The sequence below is a fragment of the Microcaecilia unicolor genome, chromosome 2, assembly GCF_901765095.1.
Source record: "Microcaecilia unicolor chromosome 2, aMicUni1.1, whole genome shotgun sequence".
NCBI lineage: Eukaryota > Metazoa > Chordata > Amphibia > Gymnophiona > Siphonopidae > Microcaecilia > Microcaecilia unicolor.
This window is the reverse complement of record NC_044032.1, coordinates 350,760,432-350,782,857: the sequence shown is the minus strand read 5'-3', so window position 1 is coordinate 350,782,857 and position 22,426 is coordinate 350,760,432. Positions and strand designations below refer to the sequence as shown.

The following is a 22,426-nucleotide window of genomic DNA, read 5'->3' as shown; positions in this document are numbered from 1 at the left end:
TCCCCATTGTTACATTCCATTGTTCTATTCCCAGATGATATTTTGACTTTGACTTTGTCTTTCCATTACTCTTCACAATGTAACCCATAATCGTACTGTGACTAATTGTATTTCCATCATTCACAATGTATTGTAAGCCACACTGAGCCCGCAAATAGTTGGGAAAATGTGGGATACAAATGCAATAAATAAAAAATAAAAAAAAAGATGTATGTATAGATTTGTATTTAAGTTCTCTGCAGTTGGGATAATGGAGGTTTAAGAAGGTACGTGATGAACTTTTGTTGTTTCTCTCTGGTAAATCTATTAGGTCAGACATGTAAGATGGGGCATTTCCATAAATGATTTTATGAACCAAAGTGCAAATTTTGAATGCGACTCGATCCTTTAGTGGAAGCCAATGCAATTTTCCTCTAAGGGGTCCGGAAATATTCAGCGGCGGTTAACCGTCTATCCCCTGCTGAATATCGCTGGATAGCCAGTTAAGTGCCATTTAACCAGCCAGTTGCTGTTCCTGACCGGTTAGATGGTTTTGAATATGGGGGGAGGGATACTTTATTAATTTGGAACCTATCTATAAGGGACAGCAGGTACCTATTTTCCTTTCTAGAATACTACTAGCATTTCATGCAAATCCACACATATATTTTAGGCATAACCTTTCTTTGTGTTGTTTTGCATTTTTATGTACACCATTTCGATTTGTTTTCAGTGAGGAATGGTATATCAACTCTTATTAAATGATATAGAGCTGTTGTAAATGCTTGCATCTAGATTGCTAAAAATGCATGTAAATTATAATATTCTATCATTTACATGCATAACTGTATACCCTGCCCACATTGAGACAAATGTTAAGAAAAGAAAAGAATGATATGCATGTTTCACTTTACATACTTATCAAATGATTAATATTAACATTAACAAATGAGTAACATTAACAACAAAACTTATATTCCGCCATATACCTTACGGTTCAATGTAACATAGTAACATAGTAACATAGTAGATGACGGCAGAAAAAGACCTGCACGGTCCATCCAGTCTGCCCAAGAAGATAAATTCATATGTGCTACTTTTTTATTTGTACTGTCCTCTTCAGTGCACAGACCGTATAAGTCTGGCCAGCCCTATCCCCGCCTCCCAACCACCAACCCTGCCCCCCAACCACCAGCTCTGGCACAGACCGTATAAGTGTGCCCAGCACTATCCCTGCCTCCCACCACTGGCTCTGGCACAGACCGTATAAGTCTGCCCAGCACTATCCCCGCCGCCCAACCACCAGCCCCGGCACAGACCGTATAAGTCTGCCCAGCACTAGTCCCGCCTCCCAACCACCAGCCCCAGCACAGACCGTATATGTCTGCCCAGCACTAGCCCCGCCTCCCAACCACCAGCTCTGCCACCCATTCTAGGCTAAGCTCCTGAGGATCCCTTCCTTCTGCACAGGATTCCTTTATGTTTATCCCACGCATGTTTGAATTCCGTTACCGTTTTCATCTCCACCACCTCCCGCGGGAGGGCATTCCAAGCATCCACCACCCTCTCCGTGAAAAAATACTTCCTGACATTCTTCTTGAGTCTGCCCCCCTTCAATCTCATTTCATGCCCTCTCGGATTACATTAGGAAAGATACTAGACATTTCAAGGAAATATAGCATTTTATCACATTCATATACAATTGCTAACTAAACCAAGAAAAATTATAAAATACCATAATCTAATTGTTGGTATTCAGAACATATTTCCTGAATATGTTTTTTCTGCCGTCATCTACTATGTTACTATCCAGCTCATAATCAAAAGTGATCGCCGGCCATTTCCCGACACAAATCGGGAGATGGCCGGCGATCTTGGAAAAGCGGCGAAATCAGTATAATCGAAAGCTGCTTTTTTGACAGCATTGTCGCTTTCCCGTCGCCTCGCAGACGAAAGTTCAAAGGGGCGTGTCGGCAGCAAAGTGAAGGCGGGACATGGGCAGGTATGGGCGTGGCTACCAGATAGCCGGCTTTCGCCGATAATGGAAAAATAACGGCGTTAAGCAGTATTTCGCTGGGTTTACTTGGTCCTTTTATTTTCACGACCAAGCCTCAAAAAGGTGCCCAAACTGACCACATGACCACCGGAAGGAAGCGGAGATGACCTCCCCGTACTCCCCCAGTGGTCACTAACCCCCTCCCACCAAAAAACCCCCACTTTAAACACTTTTTTCCCAGCCTGTATGCCAGCCTCAAATGCCGTACCCACCTCCATGACAGCAGAATGTGTTCTGTCCTCCGACAGCCTTTTCCTGCTTGTGATGTGGCTCTGGTGTGAGTGTGACACCTTTTCTGTTATTTGCACTGCAGAGTCACATCAGCAATGCATTGTAGTGGGTGTAGGTATTGGTAGTTGGTAGGCTCTACTCCCCTGGTGCTTTCTCCCTGCTTACTGGGTCAGAGTGTGCCCTGTTTTGTTTCCTGTTGTAGTCCATGCGGTAGTGGCCATTTTTGTAAGCCAGTTTTAGTTCCCTTTCCTGTGTTACCCACGTTAGAGAACGTAGTTCTTACCTTGAATGGTGCTGAAAGAGGGCATTGTACACCATTGTGCCAGCTCTGACCCCAACCACCAGGGGACTCTTTGCCAGTGGGGCACAACCTCTGATCTGCAGTTAACTGTGAGTAAATGTGCTTATTCAAATAAAGGACTTTTTCAAAGAGATTAGTCTTCAGGTGTCAACTGGTGTGCCAAAGTTATACAGCAGCAATAAGTCCTAGAGGCTTATGCAGGTCCCTGGAGTAGTTTTAGTGGGTGCAGTACATTTGTGGGTAGTGGTTTGTTTTTTTTGGGGGGGTGGGGGGGCTCAGCTCCCAAAGTAAGGGAGCTTTGCATGTGGGAGCTTTTCTGAAGTCCACCGCAGTGACCCCTAGGGAGCCCGGTTGGTGTCCTGGCATGTCAGGGGGGCCAGTGCACTAAAAATGCTGGCTCCTCCCACGGCCAAATGCCTTGAATTTGGCCGGGGTTTGAGATGGCCGACATAACTTTCCATTATCGCTAAAAAACGAAGCCGGCTATCTCAAACCCCGGCCAAATCCAAGGCATTTGGCTGGCCGGAACCGTATTATCGAAAAAAAGATGGCCGGCCATCTTTTTCGAAAATACAGGTCTGGTCAGCTGTTTGCGGTGCCGCCAAAATACATCGCCGGCCATGTATTTCGCCGGCGCTGTTCAATTATTCCCCTCTATGTTACTATGAATAAATACGTTTTGATTTGTTTTCGAAACTGAGTGTAATTTACAACAGAGATCAAAATAGTTAAAACCATTTTATCAAGACGAGCAGCTTGAAATGAGAAAAGACTGTTCAACAACCTCGATCTTTTCAACGTCTTCTGAGCAGAAAAAGCAAACAAAGTTATTAATCTTGTAATCCTAGACGTCTGCGAGAAAACAAAATGTTCCAAAAAATGCAGTGATACTAACCCATAGAGAGTCTTATAAATAAGACAAAGGAATTTAAAAAAAACCCTAGCATACACTGGAAGCCAATGACTTTCCCTAAATTACTGAGAGACACTATCATATCTCTTCAGAGACTATATCAGACAGAATGCAGTGTTTTGGATAGATTGAAACTTTTTTAAATGATTGTTTAGACCAGTGTTTTCCAAGTCCAATCCTGGAGTACCCCTTGCCAGTCAGGTTTTCAGGATATCCACAATGAATATGTCTGAAAGAGATTTGCATATAATGCAAATCGAGTTCATGCATATTCATTGTGGATATCCTGAAAACCTGACAGGCAAGGGGTACTCTAGGACTGGACTTGGGAAACACTGGTTTAGAGGACACCAGATAAATGATGTTGCAGTAGTCTAACTGACTTAGGAACAGTGATTGTACTATAAGGTAAAAGTGTTCCTGTTCAAAATATTTACATACCCTCCGCAGGTTATACATAATGAAAAACACTCTTTGAGTGAATATCAGGCTTATTTTTGAAAGTGATCGCCAGCCATCTTCCGACATAAATCGAGAGATGGCCGGCGATTTCGCAAAAGCGGCGAAATCGGTATAATCGAAAGCGGCATTTTTGACACCATCGCCGTTTTCCCGTCGCCACGCCGGCTAAAGTTCAAGGGGGCGTGTCGGTGGCGAAGCAAAGGTGGGACATGGGCGGGCATGGGCGTAGCTACCAGATGGCCGGCTTTCGTGGATAATGGAAAAAAAAGCAAAAAAAAGCGGCATTAATCAGTATTTCGCCAGGTTTACTTGGTCCTTTAATTTTCATGACCAAGCTTCAAAAAGGTGCCCCAATTGACCACCAGAGGGAATGGGGGATGACCTCCCCATACTCCCCCAGTGGTCACCAACCCCCTCCCACACTAAAAAAATAAAACACTTTTTTGCCAGCCTGTATGCCAGCCTCAAGTGTCATACCCAGGTCCCTGACAGCAGTATGCAAGTCCCTGGAGCAGTTTTTAATGGGTGCAGTGCACTTCATGCAGGCAGACCCAGGTCCATCCCCCCCTACCTGTTACACTTGTGGTGCTAAGTGTTGAGCCCTACAACCCCCCCCAAAACCCACTGTACCCACATGTAGGTGCCCCCCTTCGCCCATAAGGGCTATGGTAATGGTGTAGAGTTGTGGGGAGTGGGTTTTGGGGAGATTTGGGGGGCTCAGCACCCAAGGTAAGGGAGCTATGTACCTGGGAGCTATTTGTATATATTTTTTTAATTTTTAGAAGTGCCCCCTAGGGTACCGAGTTGGTGTCCTGGCATGTCAGGGGGACCAGTGCACTACAAATGCTGGCTCCTCCCACGACCAAATGCCTTGGATTTCGCCAGGTTTGAGATGGCCGGTATTTTTTTCCATTATCGCTGAAAAACAAAACCGGCGATCTCAAACCCGGCGAACTCTGGCATTTGGCCGGCCTAAACCGTATTATCGAAAATAACGATGGCCAGCCATCTTTTTTGAAATTACGGTTCCGGCTAGCTGTTGCGCCGCCGGCAAAATAGATCGCCGGCGACCTATTTCGCCAACGACGTTTGATTATGCCCCTCTTTGTTAACCTGAGATCCTAAGGGTAACTTGGTTTCTAATAACTCTCCCCCACCCCAGTACTCTTATAGAAGATGAAAATTGGTAGGTAATCTGATTGATCCTCACACTATTTTCCTCTACATCTGTAGAATGACTGATCATTAAGAATTAAGGGGATCTTTTACTAAGCCATACTAGTGTTTTTAACGCTAATATTTTGGGCACACTAAACATTAGTGACATTCATATATTAGTAAAAGAGGCCCTTTGTTTTTTCTTAAGCTTATACATTTTCATCCATGATTTTAAGGTGTTAATGATGTTTTGAAGTAAAGCTGAATGAAGTGAAACCAAAGACGTTATTGGGAACATGACTCTTATGTCATATGCATAACTATAAATAAACACCTAGCTTTTCCAATGCATGGCCCAATGTATACATATAAACATTAAAGAGTAGTGGAGATAATTATAATTAGGGTTACTCCATTTCTCTGAAACTTTTCCATCCAGCTTTACCCTGTAGAATCTATGCTTTAAGAAACCAGAAAAGCAGTCATAAACCTTTTCAGTACCTCTAGAGTTTCCAGTATTTGAAGAAGAATCTCATAATCTACTAAATCTAAAGCATTGGATAGGTCTAACTGTAGCACCAGGGCCTTTTTACCGTCACAGTATGCATTGGCATATTGCACAGAGTCTTGACCATTTTTCAGATAAGGATCTCATGACTGCGTACAAAAGGGAATGGAACTTAAAAGATATGCTTGTGCCTTTTGCTTTACCAAGAATAACTAAGAATGGAAGGAAGCTACCAGCTGGACACTTCCAGTGCGGTAGCTGTTCTATGTGCAATCTCAATCTGAGGATCAAAACTTTTGTCCACCTTGGCACAGGAGAGAAATATGAGATCAGACACTTTTCAAACTCCAAACCAGAGGGGGTAATCTACATGGCTACCTGCCCCTGCGGACTATTTTATGTTGGAAAAACAGAGAGAGAATTCAATAAAAGGGTCATAGAATATAAAAGTGCCATTAAGAGACAGCTAACGAAGAAAACTCTTGTGGAACATGGTGTCACCCAAGGACATAATTTTGAGGACTATCGTTTCTTTGTGTTATGCATGCCAAGACCATCATAGAGGGGAAAAGACACTGGTAGTTTGCTGCAGACTAAACAACGTCTCATTTTCAGGTTTAAAACCCTGAAGCCACATGGACTCAATCTGGACGAGGATTTGTCGGTATTATGATGTTTTACTGATCTTTTTGGTACTCTTTTTTATCTACATATTGACTTATTTATTCATGTTTAAACTTTAATTGATCTTTTTGTTAGGTAATTTGTTATAGCTGTTTTTATGCCTGTATTGATCTCTTCTTATTAATGTGCTTTTATTTACTTATGTGATATTGGCATTAATTTATGTGTTTGTGGTGATTTTTACCTTTTACTTTCTTATTCTATTGGTCTTATTTGGTTACTTGTCCAGCTTATTTTCGAAAGAGAAAGACGCCCATATTTCGACCCAGATCGGGAGATGGGCGTCTTTCTCCCGTGGGCGCCCAAATCGGTATAATGAAAAGCCGATTTTGGGCGTTTCCAACTGCAATCTGTCGCGGAAAGGGGTAAAGTTGATGGGGGCGTGTCGGAGGCATGGTGAAGGCGGGACTGGGGCGTGGTTATCGGTCGAGGAGAGATGGGCGTCTTTAGCTGATAATCGAAAAAAAGGTGTTTTTAGCGTGATTTTGAGTCACTTTTTTTGGACCCTTTTTTTTACGAACAAGTCCCAAAAAAGTGCCCCAACTGCCCAGATGACCACTGGAGGGAATCGGGGATGACCTCCCCGGACTCCCCCAGTGGTCACTAACCCCCTCCCACCAAAAAAACCCCCACTTTATAAAAATTTTTTCCCAGCCTGTATGCCAGCCTCAAATGCCTTACCCACCTCCATGACAGCAGAATGTGTTCTATCCTCTGACAGCCTTTCCCTGGTTCTGATGTGGCTCTCGGGTGAGTGTGACACCTTTTCTGTTATGCGCACTGCAGAGTCACATCAGCAATGCATTGTGGTGGGTGTAGGGTATTGGGCTCCGTGATTCCACTAGCTTGTGGTAAATGCTTACGATGTTGGTAGTTGGTAGGCTGTACTCCCATGGTGCTTTTCCCTCTGCTTACTGGGTCAGAGTGTGCCCTGTTTTGTTTCCGGTAGTCCATGAGGTAGTGGCCATTTTTGTAAGCCAGTTTTGGATCCCTTTCATGTGTTAGCCACATTACAGAACCTAGTTCTTACCTTGAATGTTGCTGAAAGAGGGCATTGTACAGCATTCTGCCAACTCTGACCTACTGCTAATCTCAGTACCAGGGAGACTCGTTGCCAGTGGGGCACAACCTCTGATCTGCAGTTAACTGTGAGTAAACGTGCTTATTCCAATAAAGGACGTTTTCGGAGAGATTAGTCTTCAGGTGTCAACTGGTGTGCCAAAGTTATACAGCAGCAACAAGTCCTAGAGGCCTACGTGTATGCAGGTCCCTGGAGCACTTTTAGTGGGTACCGCAGTGCACTTCAGGCATGTGGACCCAGGCCCACCCCCCCCCCCCACCTGTAACACTTGTGCTGGTAAATGGGAGGCCTCCAAAACCCACTGTACCCACATGTAGGTGCCCCCTTCACCCCTAAGAGCTATGGTAGTGTTGTACATTTGTGGGTAGTGGGTTTTAGGGGAGGGGGGTTGGGTGCTCAGCACCTGTGGTAAGGGAGCTATGCATGTGGGAGCTTTTTCTGAAGTCCACCGCACTGACCTCTAGGGTGCCCAGTTGGTGTCATGGCATTTCAGGGGGGGCAGTGTACTACGAATCCTCACCCCTCCCATGACCAAATGGCTCAGATTAGGACGTTTTTGAGCTGGGCATTTTTAGTTTCCATTATCGCTAAAAAAAACAAATGCCCAGCTCATAAACGAACAAATCCATGGCATTTGGTCCGTATAAACCGTATTATCGAAAAAAAAGATGGACGTCCATTTTTTTCGAAAATACTGGCTGTCCCGCCTCTTCACGTACCCGTTTTTGGACATAGACGCCCATGGAGATAGGTGTTCGCGTTTAATTATGCCCCACTGTGTGTCTTAGACTTTTCCTGGCTCTCTACAGCAGGGGTTCTCAATCATACCATGCCCGTCTGGTTTTCAAGATATCCACAATGAATATACTGTATATATATGAGATCAATTTTCTTGTGCTGCCTTCATTGTATGCAAACCTCTTTCATGCATATTCATTATGGGTATCTTGAAACCCTGACTTGGGTTGAGAACCACTGTTCTACAGTGATTTTTACTGTTTCCCTGTGGTTGGAACGCATAATGATGTCATTGGAACTCATAGCATTTGTAACTTTTTATGAGCAATTTTAATGTTTAAAAATTAAAAAAAAATAAAGCAATTTAGCTGATTAGATGTTCCATCGATCAGGTACACTTTTATCAAGTTCTGAAAGCATCAGCAATTTTTAGCATTTCTGACTGACATATGTCATCATTTTAAGAGTCAAACATATTTTTATAGTCACTTTTGAGGCTTGTTCACCTGAATTATGAGGTTTGGCAAGTTTTTAGATGGATCTTAGAGGTTTATTAAGGTTTTTTTTTAAGATTTGACCTCTGTCCCCCTTGGCTTGAGACATAAGTAGCATTGAATCAGTGTCGGTAGTTTCACTACAATAAGCTGCCAATTCATGTTGCTATTTCTGAGAGAGCTGGTAAGTAATACTCATCCTGTTCACAGTTTTTTTTTTAAATCTTAGCAATTTTTACTTCTTGACCATATGTGTACTTTGACTGCTTATGCTTTTTAATTCATTACTTTATAGCTTTTACTGTGTAGGTGGAGTAAGGTTACCATATTTATGGAGATAAAAAAAGGACACAAAAAATAAAAATGATTGCTACCTTTGCTAAAGAAATATTTAATCATAGCAAATGTGTAAATGCCTTTTAGTTAATGAACACACATCAAATAGTATCGCAGTAGACAATAATCTACTTTTCAAAAACTTCTGGATTTGAGTTTAACTGAGTCTGAGCCCAAGTGTACTTATCAGAAGAGCAGATATCCCTCAAAAACTTTCGCTGGCTTCTGAGATACATGTGGAAGTTTTTGCATGGCAGATGCTTAAAGTTGTGCTGCACAAACAAAATTCCTTTGACAGATTCATTCAGCAGGGAAACAGAGAGGAGATCAGCAATGCCTTTCTCTCTCTCTGTAGCACCTCTGTATATCCAGAATGACTATTAGGCCAGATATGGCTTTTCTCATTATGTGGGTAGGTGTGTTGGTCATAGGCACATAAAAGAATAAGAAGATATTTTCCTAAAAATTAAAAAAAAACCTGGAGGACATCACTGAAGAAGCCCAAAAGAAGGACATGTCCTCTTAAAAGAGGATGTATGGTAACCCTAAGGTGGAGCCACCTGAATACACCACTTGGGTAGGTTTGTTTCTATTTCACCTCCAACATTGTTTTGAATGAGTTTCCTAACACTTGGCTCTTTAACAATTCAGTGATATATTTATCTACAACAGTGGTTCCCAACCCTGGTCCTGGAGGCACCCCAGCTAGTTAGGTTTTCAGGATATCCATGAGAAATATTCATAAGAGAGATCTGCGTGCACTGCCTCCACTGCATGCAAATCTCTCATGAATATTCATCGTGGATATCCTGAAAACCTGACTAAGTGGGGAGCCTCCAGGACCAGGTTTGGGAACCAGTGCCCTACACATTAACCCCCAAATTCTATAAATGGCACTAAAAATTGATGTTCAAATTTGGGTGCAAGCCCAATTTGTATGTGCAACTTAACTGAATAATGAACCAACTAGTGCCAATAATTGGGCCCTAACAATCACTTATTGGTGTTAATTGGCATTCATTTCAATTTACGTGTGCATATTTACACGCCCAGTGCGTGGCTCCAACAAGAGGGCGTGGCCACGGGAGGGTCATGAGTGGATCGGGGCATTCCCGCAACTGATACAAGCTGTTATATAGGGATCTGTGCCTAATTTAGGCCTGAGGATTTACACTAGGGTTCAGTAAATCTTTGCATCTGAAGATAGTCGTGGATTGTGGCTACTATAAACGGCGCCTAACTTTGAGCACCGTTTGTAGAATAGTACTATTTTTGTTGGCGCCAAACTTTCGACACTATAGAATTTGGTCCTAAGTTTTATCATTTGTCTTTTTAGATGTATTTGTATACTCATTGTGTTTTTATAAGTTTTTGTTAAAATTATTCAATTGAGTTTTTATGATTTCAACTTTTCATGTTCTTATTATATGTGCTATATGAGTTTAATTTGATTTTTATGATTTCTACTAACACGTGCTTATTTATTAACAATCCTGGTATGCCCCTGATGCAGCAAGTGGGTATCGCCGCATATGACAAAATTACTGTAGGACACCTCAGCGCACCCTGCGGTATGCCAGTTTTTGCTGCGGTAAGCACGTGTTAGTGCTTGCTGCAGCTTTGTAAAAGGACTCCTTGCAGTTTTATCTCAAGAGATGTTTAGGAGATATATGACTGAGTACCTGTAAATACCTTTTCAATCTCTTCCACCTATGGCAAGAATTCACTGCCTACCTCCTTTTAAGAAAAAAGTTGACATTCTTCCACTAATTTCTCAGGACAGCTGAGAGTTAACTGCTTTTCTTGGATTGTCTTGGGAAGAGCTTATTACACCTGCTACATCGATAGTGACACTGGCATTGGATCCTGACAGGGACTGGCTTCTGTGACTCTATTTTTGACTCAAAATTTCCCCTTTTCTTTCATTGAATGTAAGAATGTTTTCTGATGTTGCAAAGGCTATTCAAAAGCAGTGAACACAATTCCTTTTTGTTACGCCCTAGAGTTTTAGATATAGGGACTTTCCCTCCATTGCCCCTGGTACAAAATAAGTACCTGAATATATGTAAACCGCTTTGAATGTAGTTGCAAAAACCTCAGAAAGGCGGTATATCAAGTCCCATTTCCCTTTCCCTTTGTACTTGCATTTCCTTGCAAGTGTATGATAAAGTATCATGATAATACATATATATTCTTTCATCCATCTCAACTTATAGGGGCCCTTTTAATAAGCTGCGGTAAAAGCGGGCCTGCACTAGTGTCGGCGCCTGTTTTTGACCCGTACTGAGGCCCCCTTTTACTGCAGTGGGTAAAAGGCTGTCCATTTTTGAGGAAAAGAAATGGCTGTGCGGTAAGTGAACCACTTACCACGCAGCCATTTCAGTGAGGAGCCCTTACCGTCACCCATTGAGGTGGCGGTAGGGGCTCTTGCGCTAACCCAATGGTAACCTGCACTGCCTGATTACCACCAGTTAAGTTGCAGCATTACAAAAATCTAAAAAAAAATACCTATAGCACCAGAAATGACACACGCTGGAGGTGGGAACTACTGCTGGGCTCCTGCAGTAGTTCTAGATTGGCACGCAACGAGCCTGTTGCTGCATGCCAACCCTTTAGTAGAAAGGGCCCCATAATATTTTTGAGTGACTAAGTTGTTGAGGCAGGTAGCTATCCAGAGTTCCAGGCTGAGAAAGCAGAATGAGAGATATGTAGCTTGGCAATACCTGTATGGAGGAAAATTGGGATTATCTTTCCTTTAGGAGTTAGTTTCCTTTGAAAGTAGTTTATCAGTTATCATAATGTTTCTTAGACTTCTGAGCTCTTAGAATCCTTCCTGTGGTGGACTTGTGATAGGTTGAAAGTGGAGGCCGGGCCCGGGGAATCTTGCCCCCCCCCCTGCCCCTCCCCTCTTGGCAGCCCTGATTCTTTAAGCAGCGCCCAATAGGCATTGCCTGGGAGAAGGGGCAAATGTTGACAGGAAAATTTTTAGAGGAATATATAATCTTGCAGGCCAAAAGAACTCCTTCAAGAAATCCTTGAACTTGGTCTATCTTCTGTCTTTTCTAATATCATAATTGCTTTTACATACCTTTCTTAGTTTGTCTGCATTGGTGTTTGGGTGAACATGCTTTCAGTGTATTAAAGCAAATTTAAAACTGTCACCTTTCTTAATGATTGATTGGAATCTAAGCAATGTTTCAGTTGTATCCAAGGAAAGTATTGGTTCGGATTTAAATTAAATTGTTGTTGTAATGTAGAAAATGGTTTTATCTTATTATTTGACCAACAACAATTTAATTTAAATTCGAACCAATACTTTCCTTGGATACAACCAAAGCATTGCTTAGACACCAATCAGTCATTAAGGGACCCTTTTACAGAGCGGCAGTAAGCCCAACGCGGCTGCCGACAGTAGTCCCGCCCCGAGCGTGCATCATTTCCGGGGGAAAAGTAAACCCCCCCAGAAACAGCTTGCACGGTAGTAATCAGGCATCGCCACGTGCTGCCCGGTTACTGCCAGGTTAACACGGGAGCCCTTATTGCCACCATAGTGGGTGGCGGTAAGGGCTCCCGCCACATGGCCACATGGCCACATGGCCACATGGTAAGAGTTCTCGTACCACATGGCCATATGTGTCTGGGGGCTTTTTACCTGCTGCAGTAAAAATGGTCCTGGCGTGCGGAAAAAATGGCTCCCGCCGCTAGCACAGGGCCCTTTTTCCTGCAACTTGGTAAAAGGAACCCTAAGTTCATTAAATTCCTCTCAACCTTCTTTACATTCATTTATTGCCTCTACTCACAAAAGGGACATGTGGCATCTCAGTTTTATACATTTCTCATAGATCATCTCTTTCAAAAATGACAAGGTCTTCACTCCGTTTGGGAATCGAATTTACAATGTACCCTCACAAACTATCAGTGGGAGAAATTTTGGACTAAAACTAGTAGTCTGATCTCCTCTGCTAACTACATACAGTCTCCTTTTTTCCTACATCAGAGGTGTTTGTGGACCCCTCAAAAGAGGCATGTAGTTGGCCTACTTCAACATAATAATGGTTCAAAGGATTCCTCACCACTAGATCCTACCAAGTTATAACGAATACTGCCAGATCACCGCCCTGGACACCGGAATGTGGAGTCCCTCAAGGATCCCCCCTTTCACCTACAATCTTCAACCTAATGATGACACCACTAGCCAAACTCCTGGCCAATCAAAACCTTAACCCTTACATATATGCCGATGATGTCACAATCTACATCCTGTTTAAGAAGGACTTAAACGAAATAACCAACGAGATCAACCAGAGCTTCCAGATCATGCACTCATGGGCGGACTCATTCCGGCTAAAGCTCAATGCTGAAAAAACACAATGCCTAGTTCTCATCTCCCAATACAATGCAAACAATTTCTCTACTATAACCACACCTTACTGCACACTGCCTATATCAGAAAACCTGAAAATTCTTGGAGTCACCATTGATCGAAACCTCACACTCGATACCCACGTGAAGAACACAACGAAAAAAAATGTTCCAATCGATGTGGAAACTCAAAAGAATTAAACCTTATTTCCCAAGAAATATCTTTCGCACCCTAGTGCAGTCACTAGTTATAAGCCACTTGGACTACTGCAATGCCTTGTACGCAGGCTGTAAAGAACAGACCATTAAAAAACTCCAGACAACCCAAAACACGGCAGCCAGGCTCATCTTTGGAAAACCTAAATATGAAAGCACGAAGCCCCTAAGAGAGAAACTGCATTGGCTTCCGCTCAAGGAATGAATTGAATTCAAGATTTGCACAACCGTGCACAAAATCATTCACACAGATGCCCCACTCTATATGCTAACGCCAAAGGATCGGCCCGCAAATTCCTAAACCTGAATTTCCCCAGCTGCAAAGGAGTGAAGTACAAACAAGCTTATGCTATGACCTTTGCATACAAAAGCACACAGTTTTGGAATGCGCTACCCAAAACCCTGAAAACCATGAACAATCTAACCAGCTTCCGCAAAGCTCTGAAAACACACCTCTTTAATAAAGCTTACAATAACCACCCTCAATGATACAATTCATCCCCCAAACCACCCAAACACACCTAAAACATTTTTCTTACAACCTACCCAACATCAGCCTATCTATCACCTCTCTTATCTCAGCTTATGATCAACTATATTTAAATCATGTACTGACTTTATCATAACCTTACTCTGTAAGCTACATTGAGCCTGCAAAAAGGTGGGATAATGTGGGGTACAAATGCAATAAATAATAATAATAATAAGTGTTGGTCATGCAAAACTCATCAAGGTATTCTTCTCCATACGTTATATGAATGTCATCTTACTCGTCAATTCTGGTCCAAAGTATAGTTAATAATCTCATCCATTTTTGGCTTTACTAAACCACTATCCCTCAAGATTATTTTTTGTTCCATATTATTGGGAGAATCTCTAGATTACTACAGATCCAAACTGATGTATTGGTTGCAATCATCCTTAAATCTGTGCTATTCAATTGGAAAGACAATATACAACTTAATGTCCACTTCTAGTGGCACACAGTCCTTCAAATTCACAAATTTGAAACTTCCCTAGCAGATAAACTTCATACAACCATGCATATCAACAAAGTATGGTTACCTTTCAAACAATATTTGATGGCAAAAATCTAATATTTAATGTCATCTTAGGGGTTAGGTTTGGTAGCCACCTGAGAATAGCACTATTATTATTATTAGTAGTAGTAGTATCAGTAGTAGCCTATTTCTTTCTTTCATGTATTCTTTTGTTTTTATTTTATTTTTATTTAACTCCCTTTGCATTATACCATCTTACCACGCAGTGTAATCTTCTTCCCTTATTATAATGACAGACTTGATCGACTTACCAATTAGAAACACATCCAAATCAACACGAACTTATCTAAATCTGCACTACCGAAGCTGCAAAGGACTTAAATACAAATCAACTTACGCATCCAGTTTTTCCTACATAAGCACACAACTGTGGAACGCATTACAAAAAAGCCTTGAAAACGACGTACGACCACCTAAACTTCAGGAAATCACTAAAACCCAACCTGTTTAAAAAGGCATACCCTACTAATCCAACTTAAATGCCTAATCTCTGCAACACAACCAAACTAAAGCAAGTAATGGACATAACACAACTCTTCCATTCTACGATTCCCTAATGTGGCTGTGCCACATGAACTTTATCTTACCACAACATCACTTTATATTTGTTCACACCGGAGTGTGCAAACGCCTCTCCGGTACTATGTAAGCCACATTGAGCCTACAAATAGGTGGGAAAATGTGGGATACAAATGTAATAAATAAATAAATAATGTAGGAATATACTTCAACCATTGTCTACAATATATATTATTGTAAGTTGCATATCTGTGTTCACGATTAAGAGACGTGGGGCCCTTTTTACGAAGCTGCAGCAAAAGGGGGTCTGCTCTGGCATAGACACATGTTTTTGATGCACGCCGAGGCTCCCTTTTACTGCAGTGGGTAAAAGGCAGACCTTTGTTTTTTTTTTCAGGAAGTGGCCGTGCGGCAAGTGAGGCACTTGCCACACGGCCATTTCGGGGAGGGGGGGAGGGGAGAGCATTTATCACCACCCATTGAGGTGGCGGTAAAGGCTCCCACACTAACCCAGCAGTAACCAGGAAGCGCACAGCACTGCCCGATTACCGCCGGGTACACACTGGCGCTACAAAAATAAAAAATATTTTGTAGTGCCGGATATGATGTGCGCTGGGGGGGGGGGGTGGCAACTGGGGGGGTGGGAACTACTGCCAGGCTGCTGTGGTAGCCTGGCGGTACTTCCCTTTTAGCGAGCAGTAAGCCTGCGTTGGGCTTACCGCCACTTTGTAAAAGGACCCCATGAATAACTGTGTCTCTACGTTATCTTTCTTGACTGTTCTAAGGCTGATTGTCATGTTATATTAAGGCATTCATTTATATGCTTGTTCTCTACTAAATGTTTGTAATGGAAGTTGATTGCTTTCTCTTGTTTCTAAATGTTTTTGTATTTGCAAAAATTCAACAAAATGTCTTGGTGGGGGGGGGGGGGGGGGGAAACCTATCACCTTTTAATAATGGGGCAGAAATGCCTCAATAGGCTGATCATGCTTAAAACTAACAATAGTCAAGAAAGGAATAGAGGATGAAGCAAATGACGATCAGCCGTGGGCATGAGGTCTTCAAATCTTTATTAAAAGTACTAGTGCAGTGGGACCCCATCACGGGTCGTGTTTCGGTGGGCACAGCCACCTCCCTCAGGGGTCACAAGTATAACTCTAAAGCCTGATATCAGGCTGACAAAGTGTATCTCCGGTGCATGAAAAAATGGACTGAGCCTTGCTATGGACTCTTTCATTGCCCCACAGTCCTATAAATTTTGTTCGCCTTGGATAGCCAGTTTATGGGATTGTGGGGCAGTGAGAGAGCCCATAGTAAGGCTCAGTCCATTTTTTCATGCATCGGAGATACTCTTTGTCAGACTGATACCAGGCTTTAGAGTTATACTTGTGACCCCTGAGGGAGGTGGCAGTGCCCACCGAAACACGGCCCGTGTTGGGTCCCACTACACTGGTGCTTTTAATAAAGATTTGAAGACCTCATCCCCATGGCTGATCGTCATTTGTTTCATCCCTTACTCTTCTCTTGACTGTAGTTACGTATGTAGAGGTTCTGCTCCTGCTTTTCTAAAACTAATAATGACACAGCATGATAACTGGATGTTTCCTTAATTAAAAACAAGTGTACACACTCTAAGGCCAGGAAAGCATTTTTAAAGTAACACTTTTTACTGTAAATAATTCCAGAGATTACAATTTGCAACTTTTACTTAGGCAAGTGAAATTTTGATGTAAATACATTGTGTATATGTTTACTTGTACAGCTTAAAATCAACTTCAACTTATTCTATATCTGTTTTGTTAATGACCCTGGGGTCTCCTAAATTTTCCCTGTTCTGGGCCTTGGTGATTCTCTGAAAGGTCCTGCTTCCAGGCATTCATAAGTATTAGCAAAGTTATTGTTCTGTTCTGGGGTTTGGAGAAGTGATTGAGGGATAATTGTTCTACTACTACTACTACTTAGCATTTCTTACCTCTTTGGTATTTAAAACCAGCTCAAAATTCCAAAAGATTGAGTTTTGGAGCTCCACGCCTTAGTTGATTCCTGTCAGTAGTGCATTTTGTAAAATCTGTCATTTATATGTGTAAGTACTGTTCCTTTTTTGAAAATGTTTTTTTTTTGTAAAATGTCTTTTTTTTTTTTTTTCTGGATGTGCCACCAAATACATGTGTTTCTCCCACAATTTTACAGATATTTTACAAAAGGCTTCATTTTCAGCAACTTTTTGTACAATACACTGCAAATTGTGAATGTTCTGACTTAGACATCTCTCTTCCTACCTCAACAACCTATACAAAATCAGGCTTCACATGTTTCAAATACTGATGTGTTTGGTAACTGGAGATTAAACAGTTTGTATGTATGTTATCAAATTTGATCACAGTGTATACTTGGCTTAAACTGTGTTGAAAAATGGAAACATTTCTACAGGAAAATAGCAACCCAGTAATAAATCAGAATGTATTATTATTCTTCCAAAGTAGTAATGTTCTTACCTGAATATTGCAGATCTGTGTCTTGATGTTACAGTACTTCCAGCAACCTCTTCAATAAAGGATATTCTGCAGTGATTTCATGATCATAAAGCAGTGACCTTTCACTTTAACGTGTTACTTCCGTTGTTAAGGAATAGCATTCAGAGGGCTAATGTACTATGTCATGTAGTTCATAAAATCGAGTTACTTCAGATTTTGGTCATATGAGTCCAAGTCACTTTGTTTAAATAATGCCTAAGATTGTTGATTAACTACAAGCACGTTGGAAATTGTGCTGAGCCAAACTTATGATTTCACTGAACCTTGAACCCATTTGGAAGTTCAATCTGTGATTATTTTGTTGTTTGTACAGAACATGATAGTGTAATGCTTTTATCTTTTCCCACTGTTCAACAATTTCTTGTTGTCATTTACTAAGACTGTATCTCACATTTCTAATATAATAATTTGCACTTCCAACGTTCCAATGTCTCAGGCTGCGTTTGTAACCATCTCCTGATGTCACTCTCCCACAGTAGAAGTCTGATTGGCTGATGTCAGGAGATGCTACAATTCGAAGCCAGGAGGCGGGAAGCGCACGGCCAAAAAAAAAAACCCAGGGCTGAGACATTGATCTACAGCAAACTTCTGACAGACTGACACAGAAACTTATCGTGGCAGCACGGAACGCGTAAGCCGCTACAGCACTCTACATTCAGACACTGACAGCCTGTTTCCGAGAGGTGCTCCCCTTCACTATTGCCGGCGCAGCACCAGGTAACAAGTTTAAACAACAGCCAGCACTAACGAAGGGGAGGGGCGGGAAACAGCTCCGAAGAGGAAGGCCGGTAACGAACTGCCCCCCCTCCTCTTCCTCTCTGAGGCCCTTCTTTTAAACATTTCCATCCTCTTGGGGTGAGCAGGACCTGGCAGACGCCCCTTCAAATAAGTACTCACGCTCCACACATCGACCCCTCTGCCCAGGCCTGGAACCGCAGGCCCCACTTCCTCCCCGCTCACCCGGACGCGCCGTTTTCCAGCTTGAGCGTCAGGGCCTCTTTGTTGAAGCGGATGTTCAAATCCAGCAGGATCATGGCAGCAGCGGAGGGGAGAGACCAAAAGACAGAAACGGGGGAAGAATCGCCGACACTCCAGGTCCGCCTCTTCGCACATGCACAATTTCCGCCCCGCACTCGCTTTCTGTAACACCCCCCCAAAAGCCACCACCCCTACCAGTCAAACCCCAAAACACACATCACCCAACCTAGCCCATTCTCATGCACATACCCCTCTGCTTCCTCTCGCAACAGAAAAAAAAACCCTGAGAGAGTGAACTCTGTACCGCACTCTCTTTCTTTCACACACAGACACACACTCTGTCTATGTCAGACACACAAAGTTTCTTTTCCTGACTCACCCACATACTCTGTCACTCACACACACACACACACACACACACACACACACACACACACACACACACACAGAGACTGATTCTCTCACACACACAGACACTGTCTCTTTGAAACACACACAAAGATTGTGTCTCTCTCTCACACACAGAAACAATGTGTTACCCCAGATCACACATCCCCAAAACTAGCCCATTATCATGCACACACCCCTCTGCTTCCTCCCGAAACAGAAAAAAAACCGAGAGAGTGAACTCTGTACCGCACTCTCTTTCTTTCACACACAGACACACACACACTCTGTCTATGTCAGAGACACACACACTCTCTCTCTCTGACACACAAAATTTCTTTTCCTGACTCACCCACACACGCTGTCACTCACACACACAGAGACTGATTCTCTCACACACACAGACACTGTCTCTTTGAAACACACACAAAGATTGTGTCTCTCTCTCACACACAGAAACAATGTGTTACTCCAGATCACACATCCCCCAAACTAGCCCATTATCATGCACACACCCCAATAAAAGTTACGTACACTCTGCTTACTCTCAGTTTTTTGAAAATAAAAAAACATAGAGGTTTAAAAAAAACACGATATAACTCATGATATACCATAATTTATGGTAATGGTTCCCTTAATAACATAATTGCAAAAACAAAATCATTTTCTTAGCGCCCGTTTCATTTTGTTCAGAAACGGGCCTTTTTTACTAGTTCTTAATAAAAATTTTACTTTTAATAGCACAATATACATCTATTTAATGGCATAGGGGATCTTTTACTAAAGTGCGCTAGTGTTTTTAGTTCTCGCTAAAAATCAACTGGCGCTAAACGCTGAGATGCCCATTATCAACTGGATTCTGTATATCGTGCCCAGCATTCCATGCCGAAATCCAAGCGTATTCTATAACAATGCGCATAACTTAATTGGCTTAACAAGCCAATCAGAATTTTTAACAGTGCTTAACAAGCAATAATGAGCACTAATTGGCAATAGTTTTTACGCACCCAACTTGCTAATATTCTGTATAGCAGAGCACCTAAATTCTAATGCGTGCAGCCAAAAAGTGGCGTGGTTATGGACGGGGAAATGGGCATTTTTGTGGGTGTTCCAAAATTTATATGCGCTGTTATAGAATATGCCCCTGTGTGCTAAATCTACGCGCCAGTATTTACATCATGTCTCCCTTGGTGTAAATGGATGCGTGTAGTTCTAGGTGCTGGGATATCAACTATGTGTATTCTATATACCACACCTCTAGGCACTGCTTATAGAATACGCTGAGGCAGAAACTTGTTCTGCGTAGAGGCACCATGTATAGAATCCCCCCATATTCCTATGGCATCTCAGCGTTTAGCGCCAGCTGAAAACATTAACGCACTTTAGTAAAAGACCCTCTGACACACCACCTGCATGTTCATGGAGTGATAGGATTTCTTATTCCTATAAGTGTCCTGTGTCTGAGGGGGATCTGAGGGCCATGTGTGTGGAGTTGATGACCCCTTTGACCAAGGGGAAGTGGTCAGTGGAGTAGAACTGGTTCATGTTGTTCTGGCGGGCCTGAACAGTGCTGGGAAAAGAGATGTATTGTGAGACATGGGTGAGGAAGGTGTCAAAGAACTGGGCCAGACAATTAGAGATGGTGGGCTGGGTGAGGCCTGCAGTGACTGCCAGCACTGACTGAAAAGTACCAGTGGCAAGAAAGAAGAGGGAGACTGTAACCTTAATGTGCACTGGATTATTTCTGCATTCCTGGCCTGGAGGTGGGGCCCTAGCTGCTGACAGAGGTGATGTATGGCAGCCCTATCAAAGCAGCACCTGGTAGGGTACTCCTGGTCACTGAAGTCCAGGAACTGTGTCCTGGGCCTGAAAACTCTCTGATAGGCAGTGGCGTAGGAAGGGGGGGGGGCGGTGGGCCGGTCCGCCCCGGGTGCATGCCGCTGGGGGGGTGTCAGCTTGCTGGTTCCCTGCTCTTTCTGACCCGGAACAGGTTACTTCCTGTTTCGGGGCAGAGAAAGCAGGGAAGCAGCAGAGCCGACGCAGCTCCCAGTGACGTGCACTGGGGGCGGATCGGACCTCCCGCCTGCCCCCCGCTGCAAGGTAAGGGTGCGTTTCGGGGGGGGGGAGAGGGTGCGTTTCGGGAGGGGGGTGCGCCGTGCCCTGCACCCGGGGGGGGGGGGTGCGCAGTGGCGACCCGCCACGGGTGTCAGGCACCCTCGCTACGGCACTGCTGATAGGAGTACCTCCTCCTAGCCCTCCCCTCCAGACTCTCAGCCATATCCAGCAAAGCCTCAAGCACAATAGCATTCAGCAGCTCAATGCTTCTTGTGCAGGTGTCCCACCACAACAGGTGCAACCTACTAACCCCACTTACACCACTGTGCACACTTTCACCTACTGCAGAGCTCAGCACCACTAGTGAGACATTGGCCCACCACTCAGTAAGACAGCACCAGCACACAACACACTGGAACTGGACACACACAGAGGCACAGTACGGGGCACAAGGAGAAACACAGTACATGCAGGTAAGGAGGGTACAAAGGGAGGTATGGGGGTTTGGGGAGAATGAAGGGTTGTTGGGCAAGCGATACAGCAAAGAGGGAAAGGAGTCTGAGAGACAGCAACTGATGGGTGTGGGTGGGAGCTAGCAGGTGTGGTGAAGGAGTTCAGGAAATGAGACAGAGAAGAAGCAAGGCAGGAAATGTAGGGGACAAGGGCTTAAGACTGGGGCAGACAAAGGTAGAAACAAACCACTCTCCAACTCTCCACTCTCCTTCACACCGCAACCAAATCCACCTCTCCACTCTCCAACTCAGCAAATGAGCAAATAGGTCCAAAGATAGGTTGTAGCTTCATAATGGTCGCATTTATAGCAGGTCTAAATTGGGACGTTTTCATTTCTACCCCAACTTTTTGCCCTGCTATTCATTATCGTTAGAAAACGTCCATCCCATAACACCGCCCATGAAACACCCCTTCTCCAACTGCCTTTTTTTGTGTAGCTCACCCATTAGGTCATTTTCTGAGCATGTGATTGTTTATGGCGATTTGGATGGATTTGCTGAAAAAAGTCTATTTGGCCCTTTTGAGTTGTCCATCTGATTTGAAAACAAACATGTTGGACTCCGAAGTGTCCACAAAGAATACTAATGTACATTTAGGTACCCAATAACAGTGTTCATATAGGTGCCTCCGTTTATACCTTCCATAGTATAAATTGGGCACCTAAACATAGCAGGCATCATTACAGGCAATTTCATTATTCTGTGAGTTGCCATCCTAAATACCTGCCCACCTATGCCTTCCTCATGTGAGTGCTTCTTTTACAAATATGTGCTATGTCATTTGAGTGCCGATTTGTAGAATACCACTTAGGCACTCAAATGACATTATCTCAGGTAAGTGTACACCTAGGGGCTCATTTC

General features: G+C 43.2%; 2 protein-coding genes across 4 annotated transcripts in view; one reads left to right on the top strand and one right to left on the bottom strand.

Moving 5' to 3' along the window:
* Positions 1-17,775, bottom strand: part of SLC26A1 (solute carrier family 26 member 1) — a 37,725-nt gene extending 19,950 nt beyond the window's left edge. For both annotated transcript variants that reach the window (XM_030194463.1, XM_030194462.1), the window contains exon 1: positions 17,595-17,775. The gene's annotated coding sequence lies outside the window, so the exon portion shown is untranslated. The remainder of the gene's footprint in view (positions 1-17,594) is intronic.
* Positions 1-22,426, top strand: part of IDUA (iduronidase alpha-L-) — a 225,068-nt gene that overhangs the window by 54,849 nt on the left and 147,793 nt on the right. The window lies entirely within an intron of this gene.